This window comes from Triticum dicoccoides, chromosome 4A (genome assembly GCF_002162155.2).
Source record: "Triticum dicoccoides isolate Atlit2015 ecotype Zavitan chromosome 4A, WEW_v2.0, whole genome shotgun sequence".
Lineage (NCBI taxonomy): Eukaryota > Viridiplantae > Streptophyta > Magnoliopsida > Poales > Poaceae > Triticum > Triticum dicoccoides.
In genome coordinates, this window is record NC_041386.1 from 713,169,405 (window position 1) to 713,180,958 (window position 11,554).

Consider the following 11,554-nt stretch of genomic DNA (forward strand, 5'->3'; position numbering starts at 1 on the left):
ACGACGGCGGCGGTTGCTGCGGCTGGCGGCAGGGCGGGTCGGGTGGCGGGGTGGGGTGGCGGCGGGTGGGGGGGTATTTAAGAGGGGGGGCTCGGCTGGCTTGGGGAAGAGGCAAGGCGGCGGTGGCTCGGAGCCGGACTCCCGAGTCCGGCGGCGACACGGCGACGGGAGGCGGTGGCGCTGGCGTGGGCCGGCCTGGCTCGGCTGGGCCTTCGGCCCAGTCGGGTGCGGGGATTTTTTTTTAAAAAATAATTCCGCCGAACTAAGAAAAATCCTAGAAAAATAAATAAAAATCTAAAAATTCCAAAACAAATTTTCGCCGTCTAAATAAAATATTTGGAACAAGATGAACATTTTCTTGGCCCTAAAATGCAGTTTTTGAAACGTGCAATTTTTCCTAAATTCAAATAAAATAGCAAAAACTCCAAAATAAAACTTATTTGATTTTTTTTATTAAATCCTCAATATTTCTTTATTTTGGGATAGTCATTTTATTCCCTCTCTCATATTTTTATAATCGAAATAATTGAAGATAAAACAAATAAAATCAAATGATCCTATTTTCAAAATTCGAGAAATCTCAAATATGAAAATAACGAAATCCCCAACTCTCTCGGAGGGTCCTTGAGTTGCTTAGAATTTCTAGGATCAAACCAAAAGCAAATAAAATATGATATGCATTGATGATCTAGTGTATAACAGTCCAAATTGAAAATTTGGGATGTTACAAACCTACCCCCCTTAAGATGAATCTCGCCCTCGAGATTCGGGTTGGCTAGAAAATAGGTGAGGGTGGTCCTTCAGCAGATCTTACTTTCGCTCCCAGGTGGCTTCATCCTCGGTGTGGTGGATCCACTGAGCTTTGCAAAACTTGATAACCTTGCTCCGGGTGACTCGGCTGGCATACTCAAGAATCTTGACTGGTTTCTCCTCATAGGTCAAATCACGGTCCAACTGAATTGCTTCCAGCGGCACTGTATCTCTCAGCGGTATATCAGCCATCTCCGCTTGGCACTTCTTCAACTGGGAAACGTGGAATACACCGTGAACTCCTGACAATCCTTCGGGCAATTCCAACTTGTAGGCAACTTCTCGCATATGCTCCAAAACTTTGTATCGTACTACAAAACGTGGCGCTAACTTTCCCCTAACTCCAAAGCACTTAACTCCTCGAAGTGGAGATACTCGAAGATAAACACTGTCTCTCACTTCATAAACTGTCTCCTTGCATTTAGAATCTGCATAGCTCTTCTGCCTGGACTGGGCTACCTTGAGCCTATCGCGAATCAATTTCACCTTCTGTTCAGACTCCTTAATCAAATCCGGTCCAAACAACTGGTGGTCTCCAACTTCATCCCACGACAATGGGGTCCTGCACCTCCTTCCGTACAAGGCTTCGAAAGGGGCCATCTTCAAACTAGATTGATAACTGTTGTTGTAAGAAAACTCTCCATATGGCTAATTGTCGTCCCAACTAGATCCATAATCTAGCGCACAAGCTCTCAACATATCCTCCAAAATCTGATTGACTCTCTTGGTCTGTCCATCTGTCTGCGGGTGAAAAGCTGTACTGAACTCCAGCCTGGTACCCAAAGTTTCATGCAACTGATTCCAGAACTTTGAGGTAAACTGGGTTCCTCTATCTGATACAATGCTCCTCGGAACTCCATGCAGACATACGATCATGGTCATGTATATCTTTGCCAACTTAGCACTGGTGTAAGTGGTCTTCACTGGTATGAAATGAGCTACCTTCATCAAACGATCGACTACAACCCAAATCGAGTCGTAGCCTGAACGAGTCCTAGGCAACCCCGTAATGAAATCCATGCCTAGATTATCCCACTTCCATTCGGGTATTGGCAATGGCTGTAACAATCCTGCTGGCTTCTGATGCTCTGCCTTTACTATCTGACATACATCACAAACTGCTACATACTCCGCAATGTCCTACTTCATTCCGGTCCACCAGAAAGTGTCCTTCAAATCCAAATACATCTTGGTATTTCCTGGGTGAATCGAATATGGTGAATCATGGGCCTCTTGCAGAATCAACTTCCTGATCTCCGGGTCATTAGGCACATAAACACGATCTTCAAACCGTAGGGTATCGTCCTCATTGATACGTCTCCAACGTATCTATAATTTTTGATTACTCCATGCTACTTTGTCTACTGTTTTGGACTATATTGGGCTTTATTTTCCACTTTCATATTATTTTTGGGACTAACCTATTAACCGCAGGCCCAACCCAGAATTGCTGTTTTTTGCCTATTTCAATATTTCAAAGAAACATAATATCAAACGGAGTCCAAACGGAATAAAACCTTCGGGAACGTGATTTTCTCACCGAACGTGATCCAGAAGACTTGGACCCTACTCCAAGAAGTGCCAGAGGCGGTCACGAGGGTGGGGGGCGCCCCCCTGGGCGCGCCCCCTGCCTCGTGGAACCCCCATAGCTCCACCGATGTACCCCCTGCACCCATATATACCTACGTACCCAAAAACTTCCAGAACAGAACCTAGATCGGGAGTTCCACCGCCGTAAGCCTCTGTAGCCACCAAAAACCAATCGGGACCCTATTTCGGCACCCTGCCGGAGGGGGATCCCATCACCGGAGGCCATCTTCATCATCCCGGCGCTATCCATGATGAGGAGGGAGTAGTTCACCCTTGAGGAAGAGGGTATGTACCAGTAGCTATGTGTTTGATCTCCCTCTCTAGTGTTCTCTCTCGTGTACCTTTATGGCACGATCTTGACGTATCCCGAGCTTTGCTATTGTAGTTGGATCTTATGATGTTTTTCCCCCTCTACTCTCTTGTGATGAATTGAGTTTCCCCTTTGAAGTTATCTTATCGGATTGAGTCTTTATGAGAACACTTGATGTATGTCTTGCCGTGATTATCTGTGGTGACAATGGGATATCATGTGCCACTTGATGTATGTTTTGGTGATCAACTTGCGGGTTCCGCCCATGAACCTATGCATAGGGGTTGGCACACGTTCTTGACTCTCCGGTAGTAGCTTTGGGGTAGTCTTTAAAGTACTTTTATGTTGGTTGGATGAATCTGAGACTGTGTGACGCATATCGTATAATCATGCCCACGGATACTTGAGGTGACAATGGAGTATCTAGGTGACATTAGGGTTTTGGTTGATTTGTGTGTTAAGGTGTTATTCTAGTATGAACTCTATGATGGATTGAGCGGAAAGAATAGCTTTATGTTATTTTACTACGAACTCTTGAATAGATAGAACAGAAAGGATAACTTTGAGGTGGTTTCGTACCCTACCATAATCTCTATGTTTGTTCTCCGCTATTAGTGTCTTTGGAGTGACTCTTTGTTGCATGTTGAGGGCTTGTTATATGATCTATCTATGTCATTATTGTTGAGAGAACTTGCACTATTGAAAGTATGAACCCTAGGCCTTGTTTCCTATCATTGCAATACCATTTACGCTCACTTTTATCGCTTGCTACCTTGCCGTTATTATAATTTCAGATTACAAAAACCTATATCTACTATCTATTTTGCACTTGTATCACCATCTCTTCGCCGAACTAGTGCACCTATACAATTTACCATTGTATTGGGTGTGTTGGGGACACAAGAGACTCTTTGTTATTTGGTTGCAGGGTTGCTTGAGAGAGACCATCTTCATCCTACGCCTCCTACGGATTGATAAACCTTAGGTCATCCACTTGAGGGAAATTTGCTACTGTCCTACAAACCTGCGCACTTGCAGGCCCAACAACGTCTACAAGAAGAAGGTTGTGTAGTAGACATCAAGCTCTTTTCTAGCGCCGTTGCCGGGGAGGCTAGGTAAAGGGTACTCGCACTCCGTCACTAAGCTCTTTTCTGGCGAGGTGAGTGCTTGAAGGTATATCTTTAGATCTTGCAATCGAATCTTTTTGTTTCTTGTTTTAGCACTAGTCTAGTTTATAAAAGAAAATTACAAAAAATGGAGTTAAGTTTGTCTCATACGCTTCACCTTTTTAATATCTTTCGTGAGTCTGATGGAAGGGAAAATTGTGCTCAAGTACTAGAAGAAGAATTACATAGAATTCTTGGCATAAAATATGTGAAAGATGAGCATGATTGCAATGTTGTTAGTATGAATTCCTTGAATATCCATGATGCTAATGATATGCAAAGCCACAAGCTTGGGGAAGCTATGTTTGATGAATATGATATTTTTAGTCCCCCAAGTTTTGATGAGAAAATTTACTATGATGAAAGCATGCCTCCTATCTATGGTGATTATTGTGATGACACGTATGCTTTATAGAATAATGATAACCATGAAACGTGTCATCTTGATCTTAATTTTCAATCACATGATAGTTATTTTGTTGAGTTTGCTCCCACTACTATTCATGAGAAGAATTTTGCTTATATGGAGAATAGTAAAATTTCTATGCTTGTAGATCATGAAAAGAATGCTTTAGATGCTGGTTATATTGTTGAATTCATTCATGATGCTACTGAAAATTATTATGAGAGAGGAACATATGCTTGTAGGAATTGCAATAGTGACAAGTTTTCTCTCTATGTGTTTCAATTTTTGAAGCTATGCTTGTTGTGCCATCCTATGCTAGTTGATTATTGTTCCCATAAGTTGTTTGCTCACAAAATCCCTATGCATAGGAAGTGGGTTAGACTTAAATGTGCTAGTCATTATGTTTCAATTCTTATCTTTTATGTGAGCATCATTGCCATCATCATGCCTAGCTAGAAAGGCATTAAAGAAAAGCGCTTGTTGGGAGACAACCCAATATTTATCCTTACTGTTTTTGTGTGTCCACATGATTATGATACTGTAGTAATCATGTTTTATAGCTTTTGTTTCAATGAAGTGCCAAGTAGAGCCTTTGGGAAGACTTGGGTGAAGTTTATATGATCTTGCTGTGAGACTCCCACTCCTCCAAGTCCACGAACGCGTGAGACGACTCCTCCTCGAAGTCCGCCACCTCCTCCAAGTCCCCGAACACGTGAGCTAACTCCTCCGGTTTCAAGTCCGGCACAGCGTCATGCCAGTTCTCCGGTTTCTAGTCCGGCACCGTGTCAGGCCACACCTCCTACTTCAAGTCTGGCACATCGCCAGGCCACTTCTCCTGGTCCAACTCCACGTCAGCCGTCTCCTCCGTCTCAGCAATCGCAGAAGAGACATGCCACAGCTTCGATGCGTAGCGGTACGAGTCGAGGTAGTTCAGGAAGTACAGGCGGAGGCAAGCGATATAAATATGGTCCAAGCCTCGCTCCTCTTCCTCAGAGGCCTCACGACATGACTAAGGAGCAAAACGCAGCCATAGTGCAAGCCCAAGTGGACGCCCATTTTAGACCGAAACCGGCACCGCCGCCAAAGGAGAAAGTGCCTGAGAAAGTAATTGACCACTTCATTCGTATGGCTAGAGAACCAGCTCCCAAGCCTGTTGACTCGGACTATGAGCGCCAAATCAGGAAACTACATCGAGAACGGCTAAAGAAGGAAGCGAGCTCGAGCTCGAGCCAACAAGCAGCTGGCAAAAAATGCGGGAAAACCGTTCCCCAGTTGGGAGAACAGGGAGCGCAAGCGACCCCCCCCGCTTGTTGTGCCAACAACACATGAGAGGAGTAGTACGCGCGCCAAATATTATTGTGGGCAAACCGTTAGCGTTCCCCAGCATGGCGATGTGGTAATAACGGAGGATCATATAATGCAGGCTCAAATGCTCAATATCTCTGTTGGACAACTCCTCGAAATCGAGCCCATGCCTACGCTTAGAGAATCGGAAATACATGGAAATATGTCCGGGGCAAACCTTTGGTCCATCCAGACAAGGTCAAGGACCTCCCAACGAGAATGTATCAATTGCATCAATGGTACATGAACATTACCAAGATTTCCAATCGAGAGTCCCTCATGGTGAATGTCAAGCATGAGCATTATTACCATGAGAAAGCTCTGGCCATTGAGTATCCAAAACTATTTCAATTATACAATCAAGACGCACTCGACAAGTCTATCGTCAGTTGCTATTGTCTGTAAGTGATGGTGAACTCAAAACGGTGCCCGGGCTCATCTGCTCCCTCTCAGCAAAAAAATCAAAAAAATACTAGAAAAATTCAAAAAATTCCATTTTTTGTGGTGGTAGATAAATTGACGTGTGAGGTGCGCACCAAAATTCAACTTATTTGGACATCTGAGCAGCTCTCGGCAAAAAAGACAAATCGGGTCAAAACAGTGCATGAACAGTACACATTTTTACAGACCCTGATTTTGTCTTTTTTGCCGAGAGCTGGTTAGATGCTCAAATGAGTTGAATTTTGGTGCGCACCTCACGCGTCAAATTATCTACCACCACAAAAAAATTTGGAATTTTTTGAATTTTTCTAGTATTTTTTTTGAATTTGTTTCTAAGTGGGGGTGCAGATGAGCCCGGGTGCAGATTAGCTGCACTCGTAAGTGATTTCTTTCTGTAATTTAAGTCTCAAGATAGTTATGTAGTGATAATTTTGAGCAATCATTACATGTAATTATCCTCACTATATTCTTTTTCTGTGGTATTATATGCAGGATGAAGATGTATGAAATGAAAAAAGCTGGACGCTATGGCGTTGGGTTCATTGACCCAAATACCATTAATGAGGACATATGGCGGATTGAATATTGTCAAGATGCTGTAGAGCAAAGCATGCTAGAGTTCTTGAAGCACCTCAATAGCAATGAAGATATACTACTTCCTTGCAACTTCCGGTGAGTCACACTGTCTTGTACTACAAATTCTGTTTTTTTGCTTACTAGCTAGCTAGATGTTAATAATTAAGTGTATACGGTTTACAATAGTTGATTAATTTTATGCACATGCCCGCTTAATTAAGACATGCAAACGTGTGCGTATGCAGTTGGCACTGTGTCTTGTTAGACATTAAAGTTGAGGAAGGAAAAGTTGAATTACTGGACTCACTAACTAAAGAAGATAAAGACTACACCATCGTGAAGGGGATAGTCAACATGTAATTTCAATCATTATTAACTATATCTCGGCCTATTAATTATTAGTTCGTCATTTCCTGATATGAACTATTTAATAACCCCTTTATTAATTTTCTTTGCCGGCGGGCAGGGCATGGGCAAACTTCATCAAGGTGACTCCAGGCAAGTGGGCAAAAAAGTTGTTTTGGCATCGACCCAAGGTAAGTAATTAAGTAGTACTAGCTAGCTACCATCTCTTTAATTCTTGTTTCAATATCATTAATTAATTATCATGCTTGATTAATCATTATCTGATTCAATTCCATTCTCGTAAAGGCCCTGAAGCAGGCGTCGGGGAATAATCTGTGTGCATTCTACGTTTGCGAGAACATTCGCATGATGACGTGCGAAAGGAGCAGATCTGATAGACAGGACTGGGTACGTTTGTCATAACACTATTCACACCATTATCGATGTCTATTCACACAACTAACACACATGCATATTGATCTCCTTCTTAATAGTTCAGATCGGTGCGGGATAAGTGTCGTGGTTCTAAGCCTGACAGTAGAGTGGGGGGTAGGTATGGAGAGGCAAGGTCCTAGCTATGGAGAGGTTGTAAACACAAGGGATGTACGAGTTCAGGCCCTTCTCGGAAGAAGTAATAGCCCTACGTCTCGGAGCCCGGAGGCGGTCGAGTGGATTATGAGTATATGAGTTACAAGGTGCCGAACCCCTCTACCTGTGGAGGGGGGTGGCTTATATAGAGTGCGCCAGGACCCCAGCCAGCCCACGTAGGAGAGGGTTTAAGGGGAGTTAAGTCTGGGGCGTTACTGGTAACGCCCCACATAAAGTGTCTTTACTATCATAAAGCCTACTTTATTACAGGCCGTTGCAGTGCAGAGTGCCTCCTGACCTCCTGGTGGTCGAGTGAGTCTTCGTGGTCGAGTCCTTCAAGTCAGTCGAGTGAGTCCCTCGTTGGTCGACTGGAAGGCGACCTCTTCTAAGGGTGTCCTTGGGTAAGGTACTTAGATCAGGTCCATGACCCTACCCTAGGTACATGACCCCATCATTAGCCCCCGAATGGATTGAGGCTTCGAGTGAGGAAGGAGTTGATGTCGTTTCCGATTAACTTTTGCGCTCTGGTCGTGCGTTGTTCTGGACCAAAGAATCTCTTCGTCGATAGTGAGCAACTTGTCTTCAGTCGACTCGATCCATTCTCTTCTTTCGTCGAGTGATCTTTCGGGCTTCGACAATCTCCGAGCGATGGATCGCGGGAAACCCCGTGCCTGACAGACTGATCTGCTGTTCGCGGATTCCGCGGGATGCGAAATTTGGGGACGCGCGCGAAGCGGAGCGGACCGTGACGTTCGGATGGGACGGGACATAGACGCCTCGATCTCCGCGCCGCTTTCTCCGCCACGTATCCCGTCTGCATAACTGTTCCTGGATATGATTAGATCGACCGGGCCCACCTGTCATCCACTCGGAATGGACCTTATAAATGCGCCCGACGAGGATTTCTGTACTGTGCCTCAGCATTCTCTCTCTCTCTGCTCCCTTCGTCCCCGTCTAGCGCGCTCGCTCTCGCCCCCGCACAACTTCCCCACGCGCATCTCGCCGGCAATCATGGCCAAGGAGAAGACGGCGGCGCTGGAACGTGCGAAGAAGGCGTCAGCGTCGGAGAAGGCGAAGGGGAGATCTACCAGCCGCGGCGGGTCTTCGTCCAGATCCCGCCTGCCGAAGGGCTGGGTCCAAGGAGACTGGATCCAGTCGACCATCACAGAAAAAGACCTCCTCGACATGGCCAACGAGGGCTTGATCCCTCATGGAGCTGCGAGGCTTCCGGGGAAGGAGTGGCAGCCCCAGCCAGAAGAGGGTGAGTGTGTGCTCTTGGCCACCCATGTTGATCGTGGATTTTCTTTGCCGCCGAGTATTTTCTTCCGTGGCTTCTTGAACTTCTTTGGAGCGCAGCTTCACCACTTTACCCCAAATTCTATCGCCTATCTTGCCGCATTCGTGTCCATGTGTGAGGGTTTCCTGGTCTGTCGACCGCACTGGGGTTTGTTCAAGCATATATTCACGTGTCGCTCTCAGACCGTGAAGAAGGCGAGCCCAGGCGATGAAAGGACCCGAGTCGTCCAAATGTGTGGGGGTCTGGGCATCCAGGTGAGGAATAAGAGCACCTTCCCGCCCATGACCTTTCCCGAGTCAGTCAGAGGCTGGCAGTCGACCTGGTTCTACTGCCAGGACCAGTCGACGCCGGGGCAGTCGAGTGGACTCCCACAATTTACCATGGACCGAGTGAACAAGCCCTCCTCTCTGAAGTTGATTCCGGAGGAGAAAGCTGACGTGAAGATGTTGATGGAGCGCGTGGTGCAGTTGGTTCGGGAGGGAGTGACGGGCATGGACCTCCTGGAGGTCTTCCTCAGGCGTCGCATCCAGCCCCTTCAGTTCCGGAGCCACTGCATGTGGTTGTACTGTGGGACTGAAGACGAGACTCGAGTCCATCCAGAAGCAGTCGACGATGTCACTCTGGAAAGATGGATGGTAGCCGTTACCGGAAACAAGGACAACCCACGCGGAGCCAGAAGGATTCCTCCACTCGACCACAACAGCGATCCAAATAAGGTACATTTGCTCTGCTCTCCACTGTGTTCTTGTCGCATTCATTTCTGTTTATCCTGCCGACTGGTCGACTGATCCTTGTCTTGATATCTGCTAGGCTCTCACCGAACTGTACTCGATGCCCAATGGGGCACAAGCTCCGACTGAGGAGGGTGAGGCGAGTGGGGGCGAGAGCCAGGAAGAGGAGGAATGGGACTCGGACGTTGCAGAGGATGATGACGACGATGATGATGATGACGGTGATGAAGATGACGTTGAGGATGAGGAAGAAGAGGAGGAGGAGGTCGTACCACCGCGCTCAGAAAGGCGGTCGAAGCTTGTCCACGACCCTTCGACTGAACGTGGCAAGGGGGTTGCGACCGTTGTTCAGTCGACCAAGCGCCCTTGGACCACCTCTACGGTGCCGACTGAAAAGGCGCCGAAGCAGCCCAGGGCGGCCCCGTCGAAGACGATTAAGCTCCTACCGAAGATGAAGGTGTCTATCCCTACCATATCAGGGTAATCGTGCTGTTTTAATCTTCTTATTTTGTGTGAACTTTGTCTCTGGTCGACGCTGAAGTTAGTCGACTGATCCTTTGGAGTTGCAGTGCTGCTACTTCTGAAACCTCAGCCCGGGCTGATGACCATGAGATGGAGGACGCAGCAACTTCGAAACCAGGTACTGTATTCTTAACGCCGTTCTTAGTCGACTGACTCGCGATCTCTGATCCTGATTCTTCTTTGTAGCTCCACCCACTGCTGTTATCAATCTTCCTGATGATGATGAGGATGAAGAACCACTGAAGCGCAGGAGAAGTAGGAAAGCGTCCGCCAGTAAGGTGCCCCAGGATGTGACGGCGCCTGAGATTCTGATTGCGGAGGAAGAGAACACCACTCGACACACGGTGTCCTTCGCAGATCCATTGACGAGTGCTCAGCAGCCCTCCCTCTTCACGACGCACCACGTCCCAGAGGACCAAGCTGGCGCGGCGAAGGAAGCGATACGCCAGGCGGGAATCATGATGGAGCAGTTAAAGACCATCCGGGATGCAAGCCAGGCAGCTTATGACGCCAGTTCTGCCCTTCAAAGCAATGTTCAGGTCAGTCGACCACTGTTTGTTCTGTTGGATATGCAACCAAAAACTTTTCCTTTCCGGAATTTATAGTAGTCACCCACTGGGTGTGTCGATTAAACTCCGTGTTAGCGGGGGCACGCTGAGTGCACCCGCTGGGTGTAGTCCCCAAGGCTAAGGTCGACTGCTGGCAGTCGGCCTTAGGCTTTATGATGTCAATCTTTCTGTCAGTCGACTATGTCGACTGGATTTCACAAACCGGTGGGGGCATGCTGAGTGCACCCACTGGGTGTAGTCCCCGAGACTGTGGTCGACTGCTTGCAGTTGATCACAGTCTTAAAGAATACATCTCTCTTTTTTTTTTGAGGTCGACTGGTCGACTTTGTCTTCAACAGAATTAGTGGGGGCACGCTGAGTGCACCCACTAGGTGTAGTCCCCGAGACTACGGTCGAATGCTTGTATTCGGCTGTAGTCTTAGAAACGTGTGTTTTTTTCTTTTTCACTCGGAAGTGAATTATATTTGACATTTAGTCGATTGGTTCTTCGCAGAACTCTTGTGATCTTGTGGCTCGCTACTCTGAGCTGGAAAACAAGCACACTCAACTCGAGCTGAGCTTGAAGCTGGTTCAGGAGAAGCTGACGAAGGCAAAGGAGGAGACCGAAGGTATGTTTGGTGAGACCCTGACGACTGCTTTTCCCCTTGCTTGTTTCAAAAATCTGACCTTGCTGTAACTTGCAGGTAAGGTAAGGGAGGCCCAACAGAAGAAAGACCTCGAACTAGCTGAGAAGATCAAGCTTGCTGACGAGAAGTTAGCTTCAGCCACCAAGCTTGAACAAGACAATACCAATCTGAAAGCTGCTCTTGGGATCGCCAATAAGGAGGTCAGTCGACTGAAAACTGATAAAGCTGCCCTG